This window comes from Chamaea fasciata, unplaced genomic scaffold, assembly GCF_029207755.1.
Source record: "Chamaea fasciata isolate MVZ Bird 193981 ecotype frontalis unplaced genomic scaffold, bChaFas1.0.hap1 SCAF_3, whole genome shotgun sequence".
In the NCBI taxonomy this organism is placed as follows: Eukaryota; Metazoa; Chordata; class Aves; order Passeriformes; family Sylviidae; genus Chamaea; species Chamaea fasciata.
This window is the reverse complement of record NW_027094088.1, coordinates 68,931,382-68,945,095: the sequence shown is the minus strand read 5'-3', so window position 1 is coordinate 68,945,095 and position 13,714 is coordinate 68,931,382.

Below are 13,714 nucleotides of genomic sequence, written 5' to 3'. Positions count from 1 at the left end.
AGGGCTCCATTAATGCAAACTCCACTGCTACAGGCATGTCAGCTTCTACAGAAACCTACACTGGGGAAAAGACTGCTTGGGTTTCAAGGATGTTTTCAGAGCAGTGTTAGAACATCTGCACTTTTAATTTCATTCCTGGGCTCCTACTCTAATCTGGACTCATTACTGACTACATGATTTCAGTCCTTCTCTGGGCTTCTTATCAGGATTTTTTTTTTGCTGCTGCATTTTCTCATGCCTTTTCCTTTTTTTTTTTTTTTTCTTTTTTCTCCTATATCCTTTTCTGTACAGTGTCTGTTTGGCAACATTCCTTCTTGCCTGATCTCCTTATGTTTGAGAAGGCTCAAGTGAGAGAGAAAATGAGAAACACATGTGAGGTTTCAGCTGGATGGAAAGATACAGGAGGAGTCATCTGGACTTTCCTGTGGCCTGTGGGCGGTGGAGTCTCCCCCCACCCCCTGCACTTTGCTGGCCCACCACCACAAATCCCTGTGTCACCTGTGTTGTACTCAAAGGAAGTGGCCCACCGTCACCAGCTGCTTAATGTCACTGGGCTCTGCTTCAGCCTCAGAAGAGATACCCCCCTCCCAGTTCCACTTCTCACTATCCTAAAGCAATCAACAGAGGACACTGCAGGTCTGAAGAGCAAGCTCAGATGCTCCACGGAGCTGTTAGAGGCCACAAGAAATGTTCAGGCATGATCAGATTAAATGGGATGACAGACAGTTGAAAAACTAAAAGGTATCTAAAGAACATATATGGACCCTGTGGGTTGTTTTGTTATCTACAGTAGAGTCTTAGGATTCAACAAGCTTTTTTCTGGTTTTGGAAAAAAGAAACCCAAATCAGAGGAAACCTAGTGATGCTCTGAATAAAGATCACCAGAATTTTTAAGCAGGGCTAAAATACGTGTATTTTCACCCAATATTCATTTTTCAGAAATCTCTTAGTAATGTTCATTATAAGACAAAAAAACCCAACCCAAACCAAAACAACAACAACCAAAAAGAAAAAAAAAATACCCACAGAAAATTTCAGCAAGAATTCAGTGTAGTTATTAGCATTTAGTGCCTAGATCTGGCATGCAGAGGTGCCAGGCAACCTTGAAAGCAGACTGTGCTGTTGGCTGAGCCCAGAGTCTGCAGTTGTGCCTCTTTCTTATCTGAGTGACATAATATGCCAGGAATGACTTCTAGCTTTCCTGCATTGTGTTCATCTGCTTGAGAGTGCTGTTCAGTGGTATGAGAACGAGCAAACATTTATACCTAGCAATGACCTACCTATATGAAATTTCAATACTGTCATTTAAATCTGTTTAAGCTCTATCACATACCTTCCTACTTGTGCTAATCTGTGTGCCCTTTCTGAGGGCAGCTTGATTGTCAAATATCAACAAATGGAACGCACAATTGTTTTTATCATATATTAAATGGTCTGTATGTACAAGCTTATCGAAAAGAGCATATTTGTTCTGGTAAATGTGTTACCTCACAGCTTGCTGAAAGAAGCCTGGTCACAGTTGTTCCAACTTTCTCTCTGGAGGCAGGAAACATCATGCTATGGGAGGCCAGGCTCACTGATGCAGCAGAACCAGGCGCAGGATCTTCTCCTAAAATTGGATTTCCTAATCCTGCTCCCCAGTCTCTCTTGTCCTCTATCTTCAGCACACATTTCATTCTGTCAATTCTTGTACCCTCATACTTAGCAGTGAGGAGATCTTCCTTTCCTGATGACCAGAAACAGGCATTTTAAGATTATGTATGAAACTTACACATTTCACAGAACCACAGAATGGGTAAGGTTGGAAAGAACCACCGTGGGTCATCTAGTCCAATCTCCCAGTTCAAGCAGTTGCCATCTTCAAATATTGGTCATGAACTTCCTACTGCTTCCAGGGAGTCAGTGTTTCTGTTCAACATACAGAGAAGAATAAAATTGATTATTTCATGTCATCAAAGGATTATTTTCACCAAGTCACTCAGTTAGGAAAATATTCTTGCTCTAAATAAATAGGTATCACAGAGCATATTCTGAGCTCTGGATCGTTTACTCCTAGGCTGTGGTATTTGCTCATCTCTAGCTTTGCTCATTCACTTTCTCTGCTGTGATAGATTCTGGGGCCGTGCCATGGGATGATTACGGAAATAACTGCTCTCAGAGCCTGGCTCAGTGACTGAGAGAAAGAAAATCTTGGTCTCAAAAAGCAGGTTAGAAAAGTAAGGAATGAATGTGAATCTCTAGTGCAGAACCTTTTCTCGACTTGTGTCCATCTAGAAGTACAAAATAAGAGGGGGTACTCAATCAGTGTTTCTGTTCTGCTATATAACTCACCACAAGTGTAGCACTCAAATGAATAAATTGCTGCAGTGTGCCAAGTGGATGAATGTGTGAATCATTTGACTCCTGCTGCTAGAAGCATCTTGTAAAAACGTCTGGTGGAAAAATAATGTACCTTCTCTGAGAGAGATGTATTCTCGATGGAACAGGTACCACATTAGAGAGAGTGATGGAAGCCCTTTTTAGTTACAGCAGAGGGAATATTTTGGATATACCTCAGCTTGTAATATTCTACATTATTTTTCTTGGAAACTTTATGTCTGCTGCATAATTGTATTGCTCACTCTAACAATGCCTTTGTTTTCACTGATTTCTTTGAGGTTGCATATGCCATTACTTTGCAAAAATAAGACATCCCAGTGTAGTCAATAAAAACTGACCTGATTGGGACCATTGAGCAATTACCTGCATCAGATCCTCAGAGTTTTGATTTGATGGCACATGAGCCTGTTAATGTCAATAGTGACCCTAGGAATATTGTGATTACTTTTGCAGTCCTAAGAGTGAATCCAGTTTTCACCTGAGAGCCTGATTTTTCACCATGGTGCTGCTACTTCCATTAATACATACAACTCCAGGAGTGCCAATAGATTGCCTGCAAATGACACAATTGAAATTCCACTTTTTAAGTGCCTGGAGGCAAGAAGAATATTGCTGTCTTCCTGATACATTGATTCTAGGAAAATAGCAAAGATGAAAGACCATCTGGTTGTAGTTGAGAGTCTTTTGGAATCTTCTGAACGCCGCTTTCCCATACGTGCATACTCCATCTCTTACAGGTTGGGTTTGTAATTGCAGGCAAAGTCAGATATTTATTGCCTTAGCACTGAGCAATGAGTGTTCGAAATCAGCAGTGAAGTGGGAAGGGACGAGTCGACAGTGTGATTAATCTGAAGGAAAAGTTTGGCTCCACTGAAAATAGTGGTGACTTGAAAGACCATTTTTTTAAAGCAAGGAAATACATCTGTGTGTCAGTAAACAAGGATAAGGATAATATGCTGGTTGAGGTCCCTGAAGAAAGCTGCTGTTACTGTGTTCTGCCTGGGACATGGTTTCGGTGAAGAGCTGGAGGTGGTCCATTACTAGACTCTGTGGATTAATGACTTCCTGTCATGAACCTTTGTGTGCTTGTGTTCCAAATGTAAAAATGTTGGGCCCTTAGAACCTGAATAACTATTTGTGTTTGAACTGGATTGGGTCCTAGCTTAAAAATTCTGCTTTCAGACTGTTCTGAATGAAACCACCACCACACTTTCTACACCGATGAACATCAGAGAGGTTGAACTTGGATCTGAGGAAGCATAAACGTGAGCGCACATTCAGTCATAATGTCAGTGTTTTCATGTGGTACTGCCATTGTTCCTTTTCTGGGCAGGGGAAAGAGACTGTGGTATTTCAGTGACCCTGATAAATGTGTTGATGGGAGTTTTATCTCCTTGTTGTGCAGGCTGGTCACATAAAAGAAGGTGACCTTTTTCACCTTTTTCAGAATCCTTTTTCACATTGGTTGTTATTTAGAATAAAAAGTATATTCAGCTTTACGCTTTGAATAAGAGCCCCCAAAACTGACCTTCTGGGAATTATAAACTAAAGCCTGGAAAGTTATTTCCAAGCTGCAACTTCCAGATCAATTCCTTTTATAGTCAAACATATTCCTCCTCAGCAAAATACAATTTGTACTGAAATTATGGTAGTCAGACAGTGAATACAAATGAGATCAAATGGATAATGGCTATATACTTCTGTCTAAAGCAAATATGTCTACAGCTCTTTCAAGCAGAGAAACTTGCAAAGCAGGGTATAACAGGGTATTACTGCAATGCCATCAGGGTGAGAAGGGTTTTCAGCACTCTGGGAGGTGGGGACAGCCAGATGCAAAAGAGGAACCAGTGGCAATGGAAGAGGTCAGTGTGTGAGAAGGCTGCAGGGAGACCTCTGTGCTTGGAGGGGACAGTGTGCGGGTGCAGTGGACATGAAGAGTGGGGAGCTCAGATGCAGTCAGAGGGCTGTGATTTGAGCAGAGCCAAACCATGAAAGTGGGAACTTATTGGGCTGCTACGCACCATGGCCAGGGGTGCTTGCAGGGTGCTTAAGAAGGATCAGCAGGGAAGAAGAGGAGTGGGCATTGCATTCTGTTCTAAGGGGTTCATTCCCTGCACAAAGTTTGTGAGTGAGTGTGGAGATGCACTACTGACAGCCTTTGAGTCAAGGTCAGAGGAGGGAGGAATGTTAGTGAAGATTAATGACTGCAGTCGGGAATTTGTGACAGTCTGCCTGGTCAAAGAGAGCAAATTAGATGGATTTGTCTATAGAGGGATAGGGAAAAGTGGTTTTGATTTGATGTCTTGGTGTTCATCTGGAAATGTACTGGAAGGGGAAAACAGCATTGTGAAAGCTGAGGCAGTTCCTGGGTAGCATTAGTGATAACATCTTAAAAGCAAAGGTTAGAGGAGCCAAGTCTGGTAAATCCCTACTTCTGCTGCTCACAAACAAGGAAAACCATGTGAGGCTGCATTGACTGTGAAATTATTTCAGGATCAGGGGAAAGGTTACAAAATTATGCTGCAGAGTTAGGACTTGGGACTTCAGGAGAGTGGACTGTGACTTATTTAGGGAATTGATAGGCAGAATCCCTGAAAGACTGCCAAGAGAGGAAAAGTGCAGAGTAAAATGGGTTGATTTTTAAATAAAACTGAGAAGATTTTGTAACTAGCTACCCTGTTATGCAAGAAGACCAGGGAGTTTAGCAGAAATTTGGCCTTGCTTGCCTTAGCAAGGAGTTTCTTGAGGAACTGAAATACAAAAAGGGAGATTGCAAATGGTAGAAACGTGGGCAGGCCACAGAGTATTGGAGTTCACACCCAAAGTGGTGAAATTAGGAAAGCCAAAGCCCAGCTGCAGATAAAATTAATATGGGGCACAAAGGCGAAGAAGGTAAGTGGGCACTAAATGTTAGATCTTCTCTGCAGAGAAATTTCTGCCAGGAGAGCCAGAAACTCCACCAGTCCTCTGGAACCTCTGTAAGAGTTTTCAGCAGGAAGTCATGGAATCACAGAATGTTAAGGGGTTAAACACCATGGTGTCCCTGCCATGGGCAGGGACACCCTCCACTAGACCAGGTTTCTCAAGGCCTTATCCAGCCTGGCCTTGAGCACTGCCAGGGTTGGGGCATCCACAGGTTCTCTGGGCAAGTCTATTTGGAACAATGAAGAAGAAAACCTCGTGACTATACTTTTCATGAATCCACTACTTTTGTTTTTATTGAGGAAACTGTAATTACGGTGGACCAAGTATATGAATATAGTGTGAACCAGAATGTCCATTTGGCATAATAGTGTTCATTACCATTAAGAGGGCTTCATTTTGGAGGGGTTCACTGCTTGCTTTTTTGGATTAAATTTCTTCAATTTTTTTCCCATTCACATTTCCAGTTTCCCCAGAGACTCAATAATGGAAATTTATTGCCAAAGGCTGCACTGCTTTATACTGCAAAGTTTGAGCATTTGAAAGTTAAAAAGTGATATAAAGAGTTGCATGCTTTCACAATCGTGTTTACTTCCAAACCACGTTGCTTGCTGGGGAAGTAATCCTTTTGGGTCTAGTCTTACCAATGTCTTTTTTAGCAGGAGCAGCTGCAGCTCATGCAGGATGTACATATCAGGCTTAGCAAGATGCTGTGTAAAATAAAGGCTCTGAACTGTTGAAAGTAAAACCCTCAGAAGGCACAGATCTCTGCTAAGCTCAGAGATGCTGAGAAGATGATATTTCCTTACCATTTTACCTTTTACTATGTCTAATTTTTTTGCAAAACTCGTGGTCAGGTTGGAGAGGCTCATGGAATAATGAGCCTATAGGAGCTCTTGGTAGCTGCAGATTTTAGGTAAAAATTCTAAATTTCTCCCCCACTGTATTATGGGTATAATGGTGGTCTTTAAATGGGAAGAATGTGAGACAAATCTCTAATGCTTTCTTGAAGCAAAAGTTTAGGAAATATGTGTAGCCTATAATATTTTTAATTCTGTCATTGACTCAGAAGATGAATTATGACACTGCATCAAAATTTACTATTTTATAACTGACCAGAAGGTATGAAAGAGAAGACAGGCAGAAATGAAGTGAAAATGAACTAGATTGTTGTTTGGGAAGTGGTGGTGTTTCTTTTCTTTTTTTTAAAATTGGTATCTGCTTAAATGAAGCAGAACACAGTATGAGGTTTATAAATGTAATTAAAGAAATACAAGATTAAGGATGAAAACTACTAAATTAAACTGAAGTGAAGATGGATGGAAAGAAAAGTGTCTCACTGCTTTAAATGAAGCTGATTAGGATTGAACAAACAGGCTATTGATTGCTATAGAGGCTAATTAGCTGCATATGTCGAACAAAGGAAAGCAGAATGGGTCATATTTGTTAACTTAAAAAGGGTGAAAACAAAATGGGCTTTATGTACTTGTTAATTTTAAACCCTAATAAAATGATGTGCATACACTTAGTTCAGCTGTATCAGGGGGATGCTAAATCATCAGAATATTTTACTAAATAGCGTAGTCAAAAATTGATTGAATTATTGCAAGTTGGTGGATTTAAATAAGAAATGAGAGCCATTCTTCACAGGACTTTAAAGTCTGAAACTGAGAAAAATTATTGAGAGAGTTTGGCTTTTTTAAAGTTAGAAACTAGCTCAGCTCACTCTGGCAGAGATTTCTTGTGTTTGACTTTGGAATGATCCCAAAGATCTAAGAATTTGTGTTTCACTGTCCCCCACACCAAATGCAGAGGATCCTGGACCCTGCTTTTTCCAGTTCAAATGGACGGGAAAGGAGAGAGGGCTCCTGAATCTGTACCTGACATAGTAAGATGCATATATATACACACATTTCTGTTTGTGTTTGAAAGAAACAAGAAGACTCTGCCTGGAAGGAAAACAAGCTTCATCACACACTATTGCTTTAGAGACAATGAAGGGATAAACAGATTAGAAGATGGACAGGTCCTTCTAATGCATAAGGAAGATCAAGTTTTGCATTCCTCTGAGCTTCTTTGCACACAAGAACTTGAATTGCTGAAATGTAAATATAATTACAGATTTGCAGCTGTACCCAAAGGAAATATCATCTTACATTTTCCTCTTTAGGGGACCCCTCTTTGTCCATCCTCTTCCTGTCTCTGCTTTTAAAAAGGTCCAACTTTTGTTAGAAGATAGGAACAATTCAATCCCAGTTTACTCAAAACTCTCTGAGAGCTTTACCTTTCCAGAAACCCACTTCTCTATAAAAGATAGAAGATGACTGCTCCCCTATTGTTTTTGTAATGTGCTTTCTATTTACAGGAAGCTCTTCAAAACAAAAAAATGTCCAAATCCTGCCTTGTTTCAGAGGCAGCTCATGCCTGTAAGGAAAGCTCTTGCAAAATCTCAAGCAGACACTGTCAAGCTAAAGAAATGGCTATGTAAACTGGTATCTGAATTCTCCTCTCCATCTCACTTGCTTTAATGAGCAATTTGCCTGCTGCTATCCTATGAGAGAAATGGATTAAAAACTAACTGCGTAATACAGTTACTGGAGTTGGATGTGCATTTTAGGGCATTGAAACAATGTATTTGTCTGAGTGTTCTCACCATCCCCGGCAGAGAGAAGGAAGGAAGGAAACAGTAGCATCTTGGAAGAAGGTTGAGTCAGGTACCAAAATGACACCTACAGACACTACACTTAAGTCTTTCATCAGCAGTGCTGGATGTATGTTTTAGTAGCACAAATAGCCCTACTAATATTTTATTCCACAGATTTAAAAAAAAATTACAGATCTTGAGGTTATTAGTCTTCTATCCAATCATTACATTTCAAGGGAACATCCAGGACGTTGTCATTAAAACCAGAATTAATTAATTACATGGGTTTTTGGTTGGGTTTTTTTGCAAGCTGAACACCTTCATGGATATATCACTATGCCAGCAAGCTGCCTTTCACTTCTACACATGGCTGCACGTGCTGAAATGCCCCATTCCTCAAAGTCAGACTGAAAAGCACACCCTTCAGTTGCAATATACTTAATGCCAGGCAACATTACTGTATGGAAAATAAGCCTTGTCAAACCAACCTCATTTCATTCCACTGATAAAATTACAGGTTAGATAGATAAACATTATGCTAGAGATGTAATATATATTTGGAAGGGCTGTGTGGGTTAGCTGCACATAAATTTTGTATTTTAAATTTCAGTATGACACCATATCAATAAAAATGCTAAATGGATTGAGAGCTAGATTTTTTTTTGACATATAAAAATGCGGCATTTTCATTAAATTTAGTTGGTTTCTGATGGGTTCTTATAAGGGTCGGTAGCAGAGCTATTCGTATACATTTCTGTCAGGGGCTTGGAAATAAATACGAAGTTATAGATTATAAAAATAACCAATGACATATTTGGGGAGGAATGTTAGTGAATTTGATAAGGCACATACAGTGAATAATGATGTGGGCAGAGCAGGAGTACAGAACCACACAGGTAACTCAGAAAGTTTGTTCTCCCTCTGAAAAGTATTTCAGTGCCTGCTTAGACGAAGAACGAGAAGAAAGCAGGACTTGTGCAGAGCTGGGTGACTGCATCCCTGGACAGGACAGGGAATTTAACAGACAGATGACTGGCTGTGTAGTGTGGTACTGGAAAGATGGATGCTGCAATCTTTTAGTTTACAAAAAGGAAAGCAGTGCAGATATAGTAAAAAAGAGTCTGTAGCTCTATATACAACACAGAAACACTGCTGCCAGTTCCAGAGTGTACTATGGAAAACAGATGAGAGAAAAAAAAAGGGAGGGAGTATAGAGAAGAGTTCCAAAAATTATTTGAGGGCTGCAGGAAATGCTTTCTAGAAGAGGGCTCAATCTGTTTAGGTTATCTGAAAGAGAGGCATGCCTACAATCTACAGATAATTATGTTGAGAAAGATCAGACATTAAAAAGTACTTAGGGAAAGGTGAAGCTTCAAAGTTGAGGCCAGAAAAATTGAAAAAGAGGAAATTAGAAACAATGTTTTCAAAACGTAATTAATCAATGACAATATGGCTAACGGAGTATCATCAAAAACAAATGCCTTCTTGGGAAACATGGATTAGCCAAACCAACTTACTCATTCCAGTACAAGGGTAATGAAGGTAAAGGTGATATTAAAAATTCACATCTGGTAGATAGATTGCCCCATTCTGAGCTTGTCAGTCTATGAAACGCCAACCTTAGTAAGGCTGAGAGAGCTCCCCAGTGAAAAATGTTCCGGCTGTGACTGCCTTAAATTCTGCATGTTCAGATGTTTTAGCAGAGTGGAATTAATAAATTGGTTTTCTTCACTGACAGGCTGTCAATTTACTTCCAGAAGACCCACTGCATCTGTTATCTTTCTAGCAGCAGTTCTTTTCTTGTTTTTGTTTTCTTTTGGTTTCTGACATCAGCTTCTGGTTCTTTCCTTTCTTTCTAATTCCTTTCTTACCACTATGATGATGGAATTTACCAACAGCAAGCTTCCAAACTTGCCTGTACAGGAGGGTTTGTCCTGATATGGGTGGCTTATAATACCATTGCATTTAACTGAAGTGCAAATTCTAACATGTAGCCATACTGTCTGTCTCTACAAACTGTGTACAAACAGCAATGTTTGAAAAAGCAGTGCTCATTTCCCCCCTTTTTCCTTTTTTATACATTGTTTTAAAAACAAGTTTCACATGCAGAACAGAGGCTGGTTACAGAAAGCAAATTACAACAGAATGAGGAAATTGGAAGCAATTGAACTTCTTATTTGCAATTGAATGAGTTCTCCACATGAATGTTGTTTTGAGGTTTCTCTCTCTAACAAGCAATGATATAAATACCGCATTCTGTTTCTAACCTAACCTACCCTTCCCTTGTGCTCTCCGTTTTCACGACCCAGATTTTATTTTGGGTTTATGTCTGACTGGGTTTTTTAAATATTAGGATAATTGAGATTTGTTTACCAACACTTCATTATCTTCAGTACCAAGGAAGACAGTGTGGGACTGTGTATCTCTTCATTCAGCTCAGCTGGGCATGACATCTGAGGATTGATCATCAGGGTTTAAAAGGAAATCAAAAAGGTGAGTATGGGAACTGGGATAAAGCAACTAACTGTGAAGTGTTTAAAATTGCATGTTTTAGAAACAAAAGCTGTTGGAAATAGTATAGAGGATGTTACAAACAGCCAAGAACTTCCAAGAGACAAGTAATCTGAGCAATGAAAGCTAAAAATGTGGAGAAGCTGTTTGAAGAGAAGGAAGAAAAAGAGCAGAGAGTGAAATGCCTCTTTCAGGGAAGCTGAAAAACCTTCTAAAACATACTATCTTCAACAAAAAAAAGGAGACAAGAAAGAAATGCAGTAGATACACTCATAATGCAAAGTTGAAAAAAGGAAATATTAGCATTTCTAACGAGCTGTCTCAGGTTTTAATGCTGTGTGACCACATATCTGAGTGTGTTCCTTCAGGTGTCTGAACTTCAGAGCTTCTCTGTAGCCATCCAAATGTGCTGGATATGTCTTGCAGAAGGAGCCTTGGCACTGTACTGGCCCCTGCTTGCTGGGGGCTTTAGGGTCATGGTCCCCTTGTTGGCGGCATCTTGTGCATCAAGGAAAGCATCAGCAGCTGGGCAAGGAAGGGGGTTGTCCCACTCTGCTCTGCACTGGTGTGTCCTCACCTTGCGTCCTGTGTGCAGTGTTGGGCACCACAATATAAGAAAGACATTAAGCTCTAAGAGAGTGTCCAAGGGAGGCTACAAAGATGAAGGGCCTTGAGGGGAAGCTGTGTGAGGAGCAGCTGAGGTCACTTGGTCTGCTCAGCCTGGAGGAGACTGAGGGGAGACCTCTTTGCAGTCTGCAACTTCCTCATGAGGGGAAGAGGAGGGACAGACACTGATCTCTTCTTTCTGGTGACCAGTCACAGGACATAAGGGAATGGCTTGAAGTTATGTCAGGGAAGGTTTAGGTTTTATATTAGGAGAAGGCTCTTCACCCAGAGGATGGCTGGGCACAGGAACAACACTGGACACAGGCTCCCCAGGGAACTGGTCACAGCACCAAGCCTGACTGAGTTCAAGAAGTATTTGGGCAATGCTCTTGGGCAAAGGGTGTGACTGTTGGGGATGGTCTCTTCTGTGCAGAGACAGAAGTTGAGCTCAAGGATACTGATGGGTCCCTTCCAATTCTGCATATTTTATGATTCTATGATTGTCTTTCTGCTACTTATCAGGAACATCCTGTTGACCCTGGGTCAGTATCCTTTCTCTAGAAAGTGAGCAGTATTCTCCATACTTTAGAGGCAAATGGCCTAAGAATTTGTGTTAGGTGCTGGTGCAGAGGGAATGGGTGTGTGTGGGCCTGATATTTCTGGGTCTGAGAGATTTTAGCCTGTTAGCAGATGCTAATTTTTCCTCAAGGAAAAATTTCTCAAGAAAGTTTCTTCTCAAAACATCCTTGGTGAACAACTATCCTTTCTCAAAACAATCTTTCTCCAGGTGGTGTTTTGCTGTTTCTCTAGTTAACCAGTGGGATTAGAGAGGTGTCATTCCTATTCACCAATCATGTTAAGTCTGTATCAGAACACCTTATAAAAGGTAGTAAGAATTAGACAAAAAAGCGCCTTTTTTCTATGCTCTTTGCCTTCTGAAACATTTGGAGTCTTTCATCTTTCTTTCGTGTCCTACAGTGACAGGTGTGCAATGTCAGACAGAACATGCTGGCAGCCCTGGGGAGACTGAGGGTGGTGCAGCTAAAGGAGCAGCCGGCTGGGTTTAGTGGCTCTGGGGGACTTGGATGTGCACTGGGGCCTCTGCCATAACGGCCATTCTCATGACCAGGCTGAACAAGGAACTTTGGAGCCTCACTTGGACACTGCCTACCTGCTGGGGCCATGTTCCCAGGTCTCCAGTGCCTGTGACATTTTCCAGGCAGGGCTTTGACACCAGTGCTGCAGAGCTGACAGACTGCCGTCCTTTGGCTTTATCTACTCTGCACTGGACGTGAACTCTCTGCCCTTACCTCTGTTTTACACTGTCACTCATTATAACACTGTTCCCCAAACTCTGGACTACCAGATGAATGTACTGGGAAGGGAACTGCTTTAATCCAGTCAGACCACAAAAATGGCATTAGTTTTCACTAAACTGATACCATTGTACTGAACTGATGTATTGAGTCTAAAACTTAGTGCATATTGGCTAATCATTGATTTAGTGTAACTGAAATCAGATTCACTCCTAAGATTGTCTCCATGTAAAAGGTGCTGTAGAGCTTTAGCTGCTTCAATTTAAAAAATGTTTTGGCCAAGTAAATACAATCTCTGTGTTTAGCACTGCTGGTAGAGTAGGCTCTTGGCTGTGAAATGTGCAGTGTTTCTTTTGTAGTATAGCCTGCAGAAAAAGAAATACTGTTTGGAAACCACTTGATTACCCTTTAACTAGATGAATCCATCTACTGACAATTTTGCTGCCTCAAAAGCCTTCTTACCCTTGCTTTCTTGGTCTATTGAGAAAAAAGCTTTCTAAGTGTATCTGAATGTCTCTCCCCTAAACTGAGCAAAATATATTCTGTCTTCAATCTTTTCAACCATCAAGGTGAAAGCATGAATTGTTTGTTTTCCAGAGTCAGGATGACAAATGCCATTCTGCTGGAAATAATTTCTCAGGCCTCTGGCATGTTTTCTTAACAAAATAATATGAGAGACTTTTACACAGCCACAGCAGTTGGTGCAGACACATGAGGCCGCTGATTTCATAGGTGTCTGCCTTTGACTGAACTGTTTAGCTTTGTTTAAAAAACAGCCCTACAAGAGATCAGAGGTGTCAACAGCTGTATCAGCCTTTGAGGAGAACAGAACAGAAAAGAAAAAGGTAACTGCAGTGTTCATGCTTTTATTGCCACACAGCAGTCCCAGCTGCAGCTAGCACCTATGTGGTCATTAATACTAGCAAACCTCAAATATAAATTTAGTTAGCAAATTACAGTCTGTGTGAAAAGTGAGGGAAGAGGAGCTGTTTTTTTCCACACACCTTTGCCCTGAAAATGGATGTAGGGCCTTGTCTAATTAGGGTTACCTGCAGAGAACAGTGAGAAAAGGGCCTCTTTATTGTTTTTATCTTCCTCCAGCAATGCCTGAAACCCAGATTCCTGTTAAACAATAATGAGAATGTCAATTTGCACTATTCATGTTGTACTTTGCATTCAGAGGGATTATAGGTATGTTTAGCAAAGCTGTAATTATGGATTATTTCAACCAGAGAGAACTGATAGCCACTCATTCACTTGAGTGCACAAGGCAACATCTTTCTATTTCAATCTAGGCCCCGGCTTTGAGGCAGTGCTATTAGATGATGAATTTTTG